The sequence below is a fragment of the Macaca thibetana genome, chromosome 5, assembly GCF_024542745.1.
Source record: "Macaca thibetana thibetana isolate TM-01 chromosome 5, ASM2454274v1, whole genome shotgun sequence".
Lineage (NCBI taxonomy): Eukaryota > Metazoa > Chordata > Mammalia > Primates > Cercopithecidae > Macaca > Macaca thibetana.
Genome location: NC_065582.1, coordinates 98,567,846 through 98,583,673, shown reverse-complemented (window position 1 = coordinate 98,583,673; position 15,828 = coordinate 98,567,846). Strand labels below are relative to the sequence as shown.

Below are 15,828 nucleotides of genomic sequence, written 5' to 3'. Positions count from 1 at the left end.
TTATTAGCAGATAGAATACTGGAAAGTGTGCATAAAGAGATCTGCTTAAACAGTGCTGGACTTGTTGCAAATTTGCTTCCTTTTTTGGGAGGGGGAATTTCCTTGACAATCAATTCAACTGATGGGATTTGGGCAAGGTTTGCAGAGGAGCAAGGAATCTAAAATAATCTTGTGAGTGAGGCCCTTTGGGAAAATTCTATGTATTGTTTTGGTTGCTGTCATTCTGAATATATATTAGAAATTTGATGTGTTATATGCTCGTACTTCCCTGTCCCATACATGTCAGGGAAAAACTACTGATGAGGAATTACACAAAGCATTGCCCCCACCCACACCCACCCATGGCACATTGACCATTGAACCATTGACCTCCTCTCAGGGCACTTAGTTGTACCTCACTGCTGATGGTATTTTTTCAGATTACAATGCTATTCCAGTTCAGTCAGCTGACTTTGCCCATACATTTATGGACCTTGCAACTAACCATTGTCATGTATTTTAATTTTCAGACTTTTTCAGTCTGATATTAGTGCTTCTTTTATTACAAAAAAAAAAAAAAAAACAAAAAACAGTAATTAACAGGCTGATAGTTAAAATATATCCAGTGGAACTTCCACACTCCCTACCATCCATGAGTATCTGTTGCTTTTGAGCTTTGGAATGGGCTCCTAAATAATCAACTCAAAAAGAGTTCTCACTCTACTCCCTTCACTTCTTCCTGGTCCATAAACCTAGAAAGAAGATTGGCCATGAAGTGCAGCTATTATCAGAAAAGGATCTTAGTTTGGCAGCCTCACTTTGGCCTGGTTGATCTACCCTCTGAGTATTATCTCCGCCAAAATTGGGACTAAAAACTTAATTCTAGTTTATCCAACTGGATTGTTTTGTTAGACTGACATGCTTCTAGATTGATTACGTTGCTCACTAAGTCCTCCTGGAATAGTCCACGTGAACCAAAATGGGTGGTACATTGGGTCTGTGTTGGATTTAATAAAATGCCTTTGCCCTTTCTCACCTGTTCCTTCCAGATGACAGAGCTAGGCATGAGTTGGGGATACTGGAAAAAAAGCAAAATATAGCTACTAGAATGTGACATTTGAGTTTTGTGTTAGTAGAAGGGGAGTAACTGCAGAACCTAGAGAGAGCATAACTTAGACCCTGACGGGTACGGAGGAGGAAGGGCCATCCGTGATCCTTCTCTTCAGAACCACACCTAGATCCTTCCTCGTGGAGCAAGACCCTGCTGTGGCTCTCTTAAACTACTGAAATATCCTTAAATTTAACTGAATGCGGGGTCCTCTGTGCCCCACCAGATAACTCTAACCATGATTTGATAATCATTTCCTTTAATTGTACTGAGAAATCTGTTGGATGCAGCTGGAATTGCCCCAGATTTTCCACCTCCCATGCAAAACATTGCCAAACCTCTGGATGTCTTCCACATGCTGATTTCAGTAGCTGTCTCCAGTCATTTTGTAGAGCAGACAAATACCATTTGCCGGGTGGCATGGACATGAAGACAAGTTGGACTGATTTCCCTCAGGCAGTCCCTCCAAAAACTAGGACTAGATTCAAGTATTCAAATTTAACTGGAGACTATAAGACTTCCTGGCCAGCTGGGAGACCATGTTGGAGGCACTGCCAGCTTGTGTCCTCCACACGGGGAGGAACAGCAGTTGTAAAAACACTTGTTCTAGGGGCACTATGCGTGGCCTTGGGACTGTACATTTTCTGTAGATGTCAGGAATTAACTTGCCTCTCTTCAGAAAACACAGTCATATGTATTATAGGGTGATCACAATTGATCTTCAAGTGTTTAAGGAAAACGTCACCAGTAGATTATATAATCTTCAGATGACGGCACAGGTCTCTTCAAAATTAGGCTGCCTGTGGTTACTCAGGGGATCTTCTTGGAAGAGTGTTTCTTTATTATTGCATGCCCTATGTGCAATTAGCTCTAAAATGGGATTCACTAATCTGAAAAGGTAGTACAACATTTCTCTTTGTCTTCAGCTGAAGTAATCAGTGACATAGCTTTGACTCTTGGAGGCATTCAGTCTCAGCCTCAATTAACCGGACATGGTAGATATAGAAGATAGATTTGCCCTAGACTTTCTCCTTACTTTCAAAGCTGAGCCTGTGTGATTTCTAATACTTCTTTCTGTACACCTGGATTAATGACTCGGATCAAGTGGAAAGGTCGATAAAGAAAGCCATTTGGCTTTTTAAGGTGGTCCCTGATGAGTTGTAGGATTTGTCCCGTTGTCTGTGTCTGGAACCCTGGGGGACATGGTTGAGATTAGTTCTGCAAGTCAGTCTCTTATTGCTGCTCACAGTTCTGTGTAGCTTTAATTAAATGCTTTATGGAATAAATTGAATGGATATGGTCCCAGCCTCTGTCAGTCAGATTAATCAGAGTGGCTGACAGGTGATGCAGTCATGGGAATATTCTCCAAAAGTTAAGACACTATAGAAGAGAGTTTGATATTACAGACACAATTCTCCATGGACCTCTCATACTTCACTTCTTGCAAGCAGAGGCACTCACATAATATTTTTAAGGATATTTGTGCAGTGAACAGACTTTGAAGGTAGAGATAATGTCTCCCTCCAGAATGAACAGCAGGTATGGTTACTGCCAGTCATCAAAGGTTTGCATTTCACCTGCACCACACATACAGTGCTTGTCTCCTGTAACACAACCCAGAGCATGTGCAAATATCATCTAGTTCTTTGTGTTTACCTGTGAAAATGGAACTTAGGGAACAGGCACCTAAAAATGCTGTCACTCTGGTTATTGCTATTGATCTAGAAAAGTTATTTGTGTCTGAACCAGGATTTTTGTGTTTTCTTCTAGCCTACACAAAATCATGGTAGACTAATAGCTTACAGATGGGATATAATTTCAGACACTTCACACACGTTCTTCACAGACACATTATGTTTGAAGTTATAAAATAATATTAATGTGTTGTTAAAGCTAATTTTCAGAGAGGGGATTCTATTCCACCAACATTTATGACTAGGTAATAAAGTCTCATTTTTACTGAAATTTGGCTTCATAAAATGCCTTCTATTTAAAATCTGAACACGTATCAAACAATCATCAACACTGTATAACACCAGTATAATTAGGTAGAAGTACTGGATAAATTGTGTGTAATATGTGCAGCAGAATCTTAAATCATTCCAGTGGAAAATAGATTATGCCAGCAACATGTAAATACAAAGAACAGTGGTCTCCAAGGAAAATGTAAGTAGCACATCAAAATCTATTAATTTGTTGAAGAAATAGTATCTAAGAGATTGAATTAAACAAAATAACCAAAATATACATGGCTTATTTTTGGAGTCGTAAATATTACTAAAATTGTATTAATTAGCAATCTCGTAAATATTATGTTTTACTAAGGTATAGGAAACCCAACGTAACTCAATGTAATATTTCATAATAGATATGATTATAACTGAGATGAGCATTTTTATAGAGATTAACAAAACATAATTGGAAATAAATGATAATTAGAGAAATTAACTGTGGGTGGAAAATTTTCACAGAAAATAATTGTCATTCATTTAAAAAATGTGTTTTTATTATGAAGCTTGGGTAAATTATAGAAATAGTTTCATTGTCTTTTGTTGTTGCCATTTTAAAATTTCATCTCTAATTCTCCTAGTCATTTACTTTTTATTTCTTCCCTGTCTACAAATTCATTCATTCATTCATTGCCTTATTCATTTGGCAAGTATTTATGGAACATGTACTATTTATTGAACAATGCTTTTCAGCTCTTTATGGCATTGTTTAGAATTTAATAATTTCAAGATAATTCTAAGTCTGCTGGCACTGAACTGACCTCTGCCTTCAGTAAACTCAGTGCTTGTAAATGAAACAGCTATTTTTAGCTCGGATAGAACTAAAATCTATACCTGTCTTGGAAACTACAATAATTAATAACCTGTGTTTGTAAAATACTTTATAGTTTTCTCTCAGAATTTTATCTTAACAACAAATGTGAGCTAGAAAAGCAGAACTGATTGTTTCTATTGCACAGAGAAAGAGCTTAAGTCTTAAGAGGGTAAGTGACCCAAGGCTAGGTTGCAGAGTTAAAATTAGAATTTCATAATAAATTGTGTGTCCTTTCACTATGCTGTACTTATACTGGCAGATGATAGAGTGGGTTTGGAGATTTCTAATTGCATTGTGAAGTTAATCCTTATATCCTTAGTGGCTTTTGGAAATTACAATTTAAGACTGGATCTGACTGAAGCAGCATTGAGGACATAAGCTTATTAAACTGGCAACTCTGTGATATGTCAAATATGCCTAAGACAATGTATTTGAAGTTGAGAATTGCATAAGTAAATCAAGAAATAGTTTAGTGTTATAAATTGGCACCTGGTTTCTTACATAGTTGTTTAGGTTCTTATTTTTAGCAAAATAGTACATTATAAATGTGCAGATACCTTAGATTGTTTTACAATTGAGACATGAATTCTTCTCCCATATGAGTTTATGTTGTTAATGTCTCTCTACAGAGAATAGTACTTTATCCCCTAATTTAAATATATAGTAACTCAGTTCTTGCCACATGTCCCATTGTTCATGGACATGAACAGGAACACACATCTACCTAGTCTCTTTGAGAAAAATAATTATCAGGAAATAACAGAACTTAAAGACAAGATTAGAATAGGGAGCATATCAGGTAAGAGTGAAAACAGAGTGAAAATTTATTAGAATAGACTGAGCTATATAATGCCTAGAAGTAAATCATGAAAAATTTCAGTAGTTTAACTGCAACACAGATTTATTTCTTGCTCACACAAAATTTCAGTTGGGTTCAGCAGCTCTTCAGGACTGCTCTCTTTTATATTGTGGCTCAGAGAGCCAAACTTTCCCCATTTTGTACTCCCATCATTTTAATGCGTGGATTTCCTGAGTTATCTGGACAGGGGAAGATAGTATTAAAGGTTTATATGGGATGTTTTTAAGGTCAAAACCTGGCCACATGGCTCTAACATAACTCCAAAGGAGTCTGTAATATGGAAGTTAATGTCCATCTATAGGACATAGTTGAGGCTCTGAGGTTAAGCAACAAAAATAAATTTTTCCTCATGTCAGATAACCATGTGAGGCACACTTTCAGACACTTGTCAAGGAGCTTGGGGATCAGTGATTGCAATGCTTTCCTACATGATTAATGGTGATATAGAAGATAGAATATTTTGATTATAGGAGAAGGAAAAAATGGTATATCATAGAGGAGCCATTAGCCCAGCAGAGTGAGGCAGGATTGGTGATGATAGAGTTAAGATGGTATGATGGAAATCTATGAAATAAAGAAATGGCAATTTAACTTCCACAGACACTGGGATATATATGATATAGTAGAAGAAATGGGATATTGTATTAGTCTGTTCTCACATTGCTATAAAGAAATACCTGAGACTGGGTAATTTATAAGCAAAAGAGATTTAATTGACTCACAGTTCTGCAGGCTGTACAGGAAGCGTAGTGGATTCTGCTTCTGGGGAGGCCTCAGGAAGCTTCCAATCATGGCAGAAGGCAAAGGGGGAACCAGATGTCTCATATGGCTGGAGCAGGGGCAAGAGAAAGAGAAGGGGGAATTGCTACACTCTTTTAAACAACCAGATCTCAGGAGACTCACTCACTTTCACGAGGACAGTACCAAGATGGATAGTGCTAAGCTATTCATGAGAAAGCCCACCCTCATGATATAATTACCTCTTATCAGACCCTACCTCCAACATTCGGGAATACGATTCAACATGAGATTTGGGCAGGGACACAGATCAAAACCATATTAAAGATCTTCTCAGGATTATAATAAAAACACTAGTAGTTGTGATAAGCATTGTGAATGTCTCAGAAAAGTGGTGAACAAAAATAAGTGATACTTCAGAGGACAGATGTATGATGTGGCTAAAGTGAGAAAGCAATAAAATGAATTCCTCTCTCTTTATAAAAATACATATAAATTAAATAAATCATCAGGTATTCATTTTGATAAATCCTAAAAGGTAATATTTTAGTTACTTAATTATTAAGTAATTAATGATTGTTAACTATGTTCAAAGCATTTGATATGATATTATCATTATTGGTGTCTTCATATACTTTTACCTTCATTTTTGATTATTTGCTTATTCATTATATATGGAAAGATACAATATTTAGTCTCAACTGAAATTGCTTTTGTCACTCAGAATACATTTAAATAGTTTGACTTTGTAAATATACAAGTTATATATTCCCTTATTTTTCTTAGTAAATTTGCCTTCTTTGTATTTTCTGAAAAATATTTCAACTATTTTCAGGTTTCTGTTATCTGGATCTAGCCATGCAGGAAAAGTTGTCATTTTCCATACCTTTAAAACTTTAAATTGACAATAATTCCCAATTTGTTTCAATTTCTAGGTGAGATTTAGACTTTCATTTATGATGGAGTGACCTCCTTAGGGACAGACGTCTAATTAATAGTTAATTCATTTAAGAAGTTCAAGATACTGTGTTTCTTCTCCCTGCTCCCAAAGAGCTTATAGTCCAATCAGGGAAACAAACAGGAACTGACTGCAATTCAGGGCTATGTGCTAAATCAGAAGCAAGCAGGAAATGATGTGGGAGCACAAAGATAGGCACTAGCCTGGACCAGAGTTGGACAGTGATGGCACCCAGGAGTACTGGCCCAGCCAGCTACATTCAATGAATGTAGCAAGAACAGAGGAACTAACAATGCTAAAGCATGTGCCTCCTATGAGCAAGGATTGCTTAGTGAGGGCAGAGTGGCCATGACCTGAAAGCAAGCCTGGGAAACCAGTACTGATTGTGCCCCACTACCCACCCTTGTGATAATTAATATGCAGGATAATTAGGGCAGAAGGGAATGACCAGGCAGACCTTCATTTTAACATCCTGAATTACTTTGGATTATTCATTTTAGGATGTAAACACTTTTTAATTTCATAATTATGCAAGATTTTTCTCAGATTTATGAAACAAATTTGAAAAGTCAGAATATTTTAGAACTAATGGTATATTTTATGGGAAAATGGTGAAAACAACAGCTTTGTAAAAGTGTAAAGCCTAATTACAAAAGGCTGAATATGTATTTATTTTATATTATATATGGGTGTATATATTTATAAAATGCAAACAAATTTGTATGTAACTTTATCGAGAAGTTTTTGTTTTTAATATTTTCATTCCATAGAATACCATGGTGTACACAGTATTAATCATGGTCACTTTATTTCACAAATGTAATGACCTTGTTGCTGTAAAGGAAAAGAAAGAAAGAGAGGGAAAATGCACTTAATAAATGCATTCCAGAGTAATGGTCATATAAATAATCTTAGTCCATAATCATGAGAATGAAGGGTTGATAAGTTGCCAGAGGATAAAATGATTTACAGTAATATGAATTTTAACACAACTATAATTACATTTACAAATTCAATTTGTTTAATTGATGTTTCTCCAAACTTACTATTTTTTAATACTCATCATTATTTATTTACCTTCAATCATCATTTTTTAAATTCCACTAATTTATATATTAATAAATTTGAATTGACTGGTTTGTATCTGTGGGTTTTTAGTACTGAATTAGATTTCCATTAATTATGGAAATTTTTACCTAGAATTTTTTAGTCTAGTTAGATGCAGTAAAAACTAATGTGAATGGTTAGACAGGATGCAATATTTCAATTTTGTGTCTAATTTTGTTGAGTGATTTGGATAAAATAAAAACATGTGTGATGATCTAATCAGTGGGATAAATTCATTTGAAAATCTTTATATCAAATAGGTAAGTTAGCAAACATGCCAAACTAAAGAAATGAACCACTTCTATTTTATCTTGACTCTCATTTGCTGCAATTATTTTTTATCCTAATAATATTTTTTATTCTCTGCATTTTAGATGAAATTAATATTGACATATATTTATGAATATATTTATGTTTGACTATGTTTGTTTTATTATAGAGTATATGTCAATATTGTGTGTTTTAAACTAATCTTTCAAAGACTAGGAAATAGAACTGTGTACCTTAACCAATCAGTAGGTACTTAAGCACTAAAGAAATTCCTCTTGATAATAAAGTACTTCCAAACTACTCATGTGTGTATCTTAATATTGCTGAAATGTTTGTCCTTCTTTCTCTGGGATGATGTAGCAGTGATTTTATTTTAGTAATTGAAGTATAATTCTTTTCAAAAAATGGAATATAAAGTTAGTCTTTCCAATGAATGGGAAGTTCTAGTTTACAAGAAAAGCAAAAGTACTCTGTAATTGCCTATGGTATACTACTTCTGCCTGTGAGGTTGTATTTCTCTGTACCTTAATACAAAGTATATTAATAGAAAAATGATTCAGTAAGTGTAATTCTATTACTTCGTAACATGACACCAATATGATACTTTTAATGAATGAAATACAAAGTTATTTTAAAAACTACAGATTTGTCGTTAAGTAAAAAAGTTGTATTTTATGTATTAGAGTGTTCTTATTCAACAATTTATTGCTAAGTATTAAATTGCACACTTCAAGACCATGTGTTACTTGCACAGTACTTAGCAAATAGTAAGTCCAGAATAAATAGTTATTGATTGAATTAATTTATTAATATATTCAAGGCTGTTCTAGGTGTTGTGGGAGCTGCAAAGGGTGAGTAATACACCATAGCATCTTTTAAAATGAATGATACAAGTAAGAATAATATGAGATCACATGAGAAGAAATTAATGTTGACCGTAACCAATGAGAGAATCTTTATAAAAGTCATAGATTATTAGACCTTGATGTTAGGGTAAATAAAAGAGAAATTTGGCTAAATTTGCAACTGTGGAAAACAAAGAAAATGTCAAGTAAAATCTGGAAGGTTAGGCTTAAAAAAAATTTTGAAACAAAGTATCATTTGAATACAAAAGGAATTACAGATAGGCAAAATGAATTACAGATTATCGTGAATAATACCATCAACTTTACCCTCGCTTTACAGCAAAAAGAATCACAGCCCAATAGGTGAATTTACATCTTTGAGATTCCATAGAAAATAGTAAAAAATGAGAGCATACCTGTTTGGGAAGTCATAAGGAAAGAAATCAAAACTTCACTTTCAAAACTATGCAAACTCATGTATATTCAAACATCTGGGAAAATGCTAGCAACCTTCAAAAGAAATGACTCTTAGTATTTGAGAAGTTTACCTGCAATATTACCAAAGGCCACACACACACACAAAGAGAAGCTTAGTGGAGAAAGTTTTATTCTTCAGGCCAAAAAATATATGTATTTAAATCTTGGTTCAGCCACTTTCTTGTGTTATGGCCTTAAGCAATCTATATAATTTTTCTTCCTTTTTTTTTCTTTTTTAAATACATGATTTTGTTTTGTTGCCCAGGCTTGAGGACAGTGGCATGATAATAGGTCTTTGTAACTGCAAAGTTCTGGGCTCAATCGATGTTGCTGTTGAAACCTCTTGAGTAGCTGGGACTACAGGCCTGTGCCATGCCACCATGCCTGGCTTTTATATTTTTTTTTTTTGTAGAGACAGGGTCTTGCGATGTTGCCCAGGCTGCACCCAATCTCCTGGGCTCAAACAATCCCTCCCACCTTGACCTCCTCAAACTCCGGGATTAAGTGTGAACTACTAGGCCTAGCCAAGCTGTTTAATTTTTCGAACCCTCGTTTTTTATTCTTAAAACAATGTATGCCTTTCTGGCTGTTAGGATCCATTTAGAAATTTTTTTCTTGCAATGCATTCTTAGCAGAACGGGCTAGGTGATTTTCCTAACGTGAGTATCTGAATATCTTACATTCTGGTGATTTCTAAACTTCTTAGCGGCCTGAAAGGTATTACAAGACCTAGGCCCTGTATTACTCTCTAACTTCCTCTTGGAGCCTCTCCTGTCTGTTCCAGTCATCCAAGCCTTCTCTGTGACCCACTAATGGACCAGGCTTATACACACTTTACATTTTAATTTTTATTTCAATAGATTTAGGGATGCAGGTGGTTTTTGGTTACATGGATTAATTGTATAGTGTGGAAGTCTGAACTTTTTGTGTACCTATCACCTGAATAGTGTACATTGTACCCAATAGATAATTCTTCAAATCTCACTCCTCCTTGCACCATTCCTCCTTCTGAGTCTCCAGTGTCTATTATACCACTCTGTATGGCCCTACATATCCATAGCTTAGCTCCAGCTTATAAGTGAGAATATGCTATGTTTGGTTTTCTGTTCCTGAGTTACTTCACTTAAGATAGTGGCCTTCATTTCCATCCATGTTGTTGCAAAAGACATTATTTCATTCTTTTTTATGCATGAGTAGTATTCCATGGTATATATGCCACATTTTCTTTATCTACTCATCCGTTAATGGGCACTTAGATTCATTCTGTATCTTTGCAATTTTGAATTGTGCTGTGAAAAAAATATAAGTGCAAGTGTCTTTTTTACATAATGACTTATTTTTCTTTGTGTAGATACCCAGTAGTGGGATTGCTGGATGGGATGGTAGATCTACTTTTAGATCTTTGAGAAGTCTTCATACTGTTTTTCATACAGGTTGTACTAATTTACATTCCCACCAATAGTATATAAGTGTTCCTTTTTTTGTTTTTAACCATGTCTGTGTCAACGTCTAATTTTTTTGGCTTTTTAGTGATGACCGTTCTGACTGGGGCAAGATAGTATCTCAGTGTAGTTTTCTTTTGCGGGGATGGAGTCTTGCTCTGTCGCCCAGGCTGGAGTGCAGTGGTGCGATCTCGGCTCACTGCAAGCTCCGCCTCCTGAGTTCATACCATTCTCCTGCCTCAGACTCATGAGTAGCTGGGACTACAGGTACCCACCACCACTCCTGGCTAATTTTTTGTATTTTTTTTAGTAGAGATGGGGTTTCACTGTGTTAGCAAGGATGGTCTCGATCTCCTGATCCCATGATCTCAGTGTAGTTTTAATTTGCATTTCCCTGATGGTTAGTGATGTTGAGCATTTTTTCATATACTTCTTGGCCATTTGTATATGAAAAATGTCTATTCATGTTGTTTGCCCACTTTTTAATTGGATTTTTTTTTTCTTGCTGATTTGTTTGAGTTCCTTGTAAATTCTCTATATTAGTCCTTTTTCAGATGTGTCATTTGGAAATATTTTTTCCCAGATACCTAAGAATATATTTAACAAGGGAGGTGAAAGATCTCTACAAGAAGAACTTCACAACACTGATGAAACAAATTGTAGATAACACAAACAAGTGGAAAAACATCTCATTCTCATGGATTAGAAGAATCATTATTGGGAAAATGAACATACTACCCAAAGCAATCTACAGATTAAATGTAATTTCTATCAAAATACCACCATCATTTTTTCACAGAATTAGAAAAAACAATCCTAAAATTCATATGGAACCAAAAAGAGCCTGAATAGCCAAAGCAATTGTAAGCAAAAAGAACAAATCTGGAGGCATCACATTACCTTCCTTCAATTTACAAGGCTATAGTAGCCCAAACAATATGGTACTGGTGTAAAGTAGATTGGTACACAAATTGAAAAATAGAGAATCCAGAAATAACCCATATTATACAAAATTAAAAGGTGGGCTTTAACTTAAAAAAAAAAAAAAAGACATAAGAGCACATAACAAGTAGAGTTCAATTGTAAAAGCAAAGTCCAACATTATGGCCGGTATCATGGGTTTGAAGTTTCTCTGAATATACAGAAAATTCAGAAATATATACAGAATATATTTCAGAATATACAGAATATACAGAAATATATACAGAATATACAGAAAATCACAAAAAATCATTTTGTGATTTTCTTTTAAAATCTCATTTGCTGGTGTTATTTAACACTTTTCTTGTTCCTGCTATGTTAACATTATTAAAACCTTCACACCTGTAATCCCAGCACTTTGGGAGGCCAAAGTGGGCAGATCATGAGGTCAGAAGTTCAAGACCAGCCTGGCCAACATGGTAAAACCCCATCTCTACTAAAAATACAAAAAAAAAAAAAAAAAAAAAAATTAGCCGGGCGTGGTTGTGCACACCTGTAATCCCAGGTACTCTGGAGGCTGAAGCAGGAGAATTGCTTAAACCAGGGGACAGAGGTTGCAGTGAGCCAGATCGCACCCCTGCACTCCAGCCTGTGCGACAGAGCAAGACTCCATCTCAAAAAACAAAAACAAACAAACAAAAACTCATGGACTTTCATTATTATTTCTTTATTATGTAGGGCTATCTAGTGTTCTTATCTACCAGGAGATGAGAAACTATTTTTGCTTAGTTATCACTCTACTTCTACATTCTGCTAATTTATAAAATGTCTGAAATGCACAACTGCACCCTCTTATATTTGGAGTATCATCATTAGTGTTGATTAATTGCTGGATTTCTTTTTTTTACCTGATTCCTACATATGACCATTGGTGCTAAACAGTTTTTTCTATTCCTTGTTCAGAACTACTTTTGGTACTACTCGTTTACTTACAGATCCTTGGCTCTACAGAGAGAAAGAAATACATGACTACAGTTTATAAACATACATATAATAAGAAAAACAAAATACCCATATATAAACTATAAAACCAATATAAATTAACAATTTTCTACTCAATTTGTATTTTTTATTAGCAGTACCTTTTTATATCCTTAATTTTTTCTTTTCTAGGATAAAAGCTAACCTTCAACAGTCTCAAATTATTCCTTTTAGCCATACTGAGTACTTTTTCTTCATGCATGTATTGCCAGAGATTACCTAGGGAGAAGCCATCTAAGTAGCCTTCCTTATCTAGCCTTTGAAAACAGCCACTAAGTTTTTTCTTAGGTGAATTTTGTTTTCTCGACAACAAAAGGATTGTCCCAGAAACATCCTGTTTTATGTCTTTCTTCTTTTCTTTCTTTCTTTCTTTTCCCTTTCTCTGATAAGTAAAGGACTTTGATTTTTATTAACATTATTTATTAATAGATATTAGGCAGCAAGTATCCAGCCGCTAGGATTGACCAATATCAGTGCTAGCTGCTGGCAAAAGGACTGTTGCTGCTATTGGTATCTTTTAGGGAGAGATCTGGAAAGACGTTTTTAGGTTTATGCATTCACCATTGATTATTTTCTGTAACATATAATGTTGCTGCATCTATTCTTCTTTTATTATGAGGTTTCACCAGCTTCAAAGATTCTTCTCTACAGTAACAAGAAAGTTGCCTTGTAAGCACAATATCAAAGGAAGGCAATTTAAAATAAGTAAAGTTAGGAAGCAATTCATCTAGACCAGTAGCAAATGAAACCCTGCTAGTCCAAGTGTCAAGTGTTACTTGCAAAAGGAGAATAAAATGAGAACAATGTAGTGAATTTTCCAAATTTAGTTCATTCACTTTATTGATGTTGCCGTCTTATATGAAATGTTAGAATAGCAGTGGCAGAGATTTTAATATTTCCTTGTTAAAAAATTAAATATTTTAAAATTTTATTTCAAGTTGTGGGTGAATGCATTAACTGTCAGAATTCAAAAAGGGATTGAACGACCACCTTGAAAACATCATGTATGCCTCTGGATCTCAGGAACTGCTGGAAACAGGAACAAGATGACCTACCTATGACATTTTTTAATTTTTCAAGTAGGCTTAGACTGGTCTTGACTACACAATGAAATCCATAGCCCCTGTGATGACAGTGTTTTGCATCTTGCAGTATGTATCACCAGACAGAGAATTTTTTTTTCATTTCTGGGATGGGACTTTGGTCACCAAGTTCGGTTAAGATGGCCATCTTGGACCATTCACCAAGGAGAAGGAGTTTGGCTCATGTAAGAATCTGGTAGCTCCCTTTATAGCTAGGTGGATTGGGTAGGGTGGTTTCAATTAAAAACGAGGAATGCTGTGAAAACCTTGTTCTAGAAGTTTACAATGTCTAAGATGTCCTCACTTGGTATAATAAAAAATGGTAGTCATGTGCCAGACATTTATTTATTTCCTTTGTTCTGTCCTTCACTGCTTTCTAAGTCTTGTTGGTTGTATTGGTTTGCCAGGGCTGCCATAAAAAATACTATAGACTGGGTGGCTTAAACAACAGAAATTTGTTTTCTCACAGTTCTGGAAGCTGGACGTCCAAGATCAAGGTGATGGCCAGTTGGGTTTCTCCTGAGGCCTCTCTCTTTGGCTTGCAAATGGTCTATCTTCCTTCCCTCTGTGAATTCATGTGTTTTGTCACATCTCTGTGTCTTCATCACTATCCTGTGTGCTGTCTGTGTCCTAATCTATTCTTATAAGAATGCCAGTCCCACTGGAGTGCCCATCCATAGGAGCTTGTTTAACTTTTATTCTCTCTTTCAGGGCTCTGTCTCCAAATAGAGTCATATTCTAAGGTGCTGGGGGTTAGGATTTTTTATAAATTTTGGAAGGATACAATTAAATCCAATGAATTCAAAATCCAAATGTAAAATTATTTACCCCAATTTGAAATTGGATAAATTACTATGATTTCACTATAAAATGTATTTAATATATTATTGACTACCAGATTAAGATTCTCTCATTTGGATAGTGTGTTTGATAAACACTCATATCAGTATCTTCACAAAAATCTCCCTTTTAAAAACTTTTCTTTTTCCGCAACTTCAATTATGTTTTGTTGTTGTTGTTGTTGTTATTTTAATTTTCTGTTTTGCATTTTTAGTATGACAGCTTTTCTTTTACTGCCTATATTTTCTCATTTTTTAATGTATATAGATAAGTAACTTATTCTCACTGGACTATCGCTGACACTGTATGGAACAGAGCTTCCAATAAACAAGTGATTTTATTTATAGTTTATTCATTACCTTCGTTTAGAGAAAGAAGCACTTAGATTTGGGTATACTGATCACCTTTCAAACCATGGTATGTGCACTATTCATGGATCACACATGTTTTTACAGTTTAATAATGTTTAATTTGAATTGTTAAAGAGGAAGTGGTTTATTTAAAAGTCCCAGTGTCCTTACTTTTAATCCCAAGGACTAAAGTGTTCACTATCCATTTGAAAATATCATTAGCTTTCCATAATGATATTTTAGTTTATGATGATGTTTTAGTTTAGTTTAAACTACTTTAACTACAAATTATGCTAACATTTGCATTAGCTGAAAAGTGACCTGAGATGGCGTGGCATCATTTAGTATTTAGGCTGGTTTTTTGATGTTTTTGATGTTCTGGTTTTTTTTGTACATTTGTTATTTCCTTGTCAGTCTCTAAATAGAAGTTCTTACTTTTTTTAATATACTTATCATCATTTATATATATACAAATATGCAAATCAGGACTTTATTCCTTCCTCAGCAATTCCTCCCTCTGCACCTCAGCACATTATCATCTCTTCTCAAGACTTCTCAGTGTAGCCTTCGAATTTATTTTGCTGTTTGCCCTCTTGAAAATAAAATAGGAAACATAATCTCAGTTCTGATGTATTATAGTATAATGCAAGTCAATAATTAATTTTAATCTAATTAATATAGATTGTTTTCCTGCCCATTATTCCTAATGTAAAACAAATAATTGGAAAATGGTGGCCAAATTTTCACTTCCAAGCATGGTCTAAATTAATATTTCACAGTTGTCACAATATAAAAATTTGTTTGAAAAACAATTCATTAAATGTGTTAGAAGAATGTTACTTACATTTGAAATATAAATATTAGAAAAAGTAACCGAAGTTTCATTTCACAGACTTCTATTTGAAAAACTTGTATATACTTTTTGTGTTTTTGCAATGAGCAAATTCCTTTTTAATATCACTAAAGAAGTTTTTATTCAAATAAACAC

The 15,828-nt window shown here is 34.6% G+C and overlaps 1 protein-coding gene across 8 annotated transcripts in view; it reads left to right on the top strand.

Moving 5' to 3' along the window:
- CCSER1 (coiled-coil serine rich protein 1) overlaps positions 1-15,828 on the top strand; it is a 1,438,304-nt gene that overhangs the window by 236,017 nt on the left and 1,186,459 nt on the right. The window lies entirely within an intron of this gene.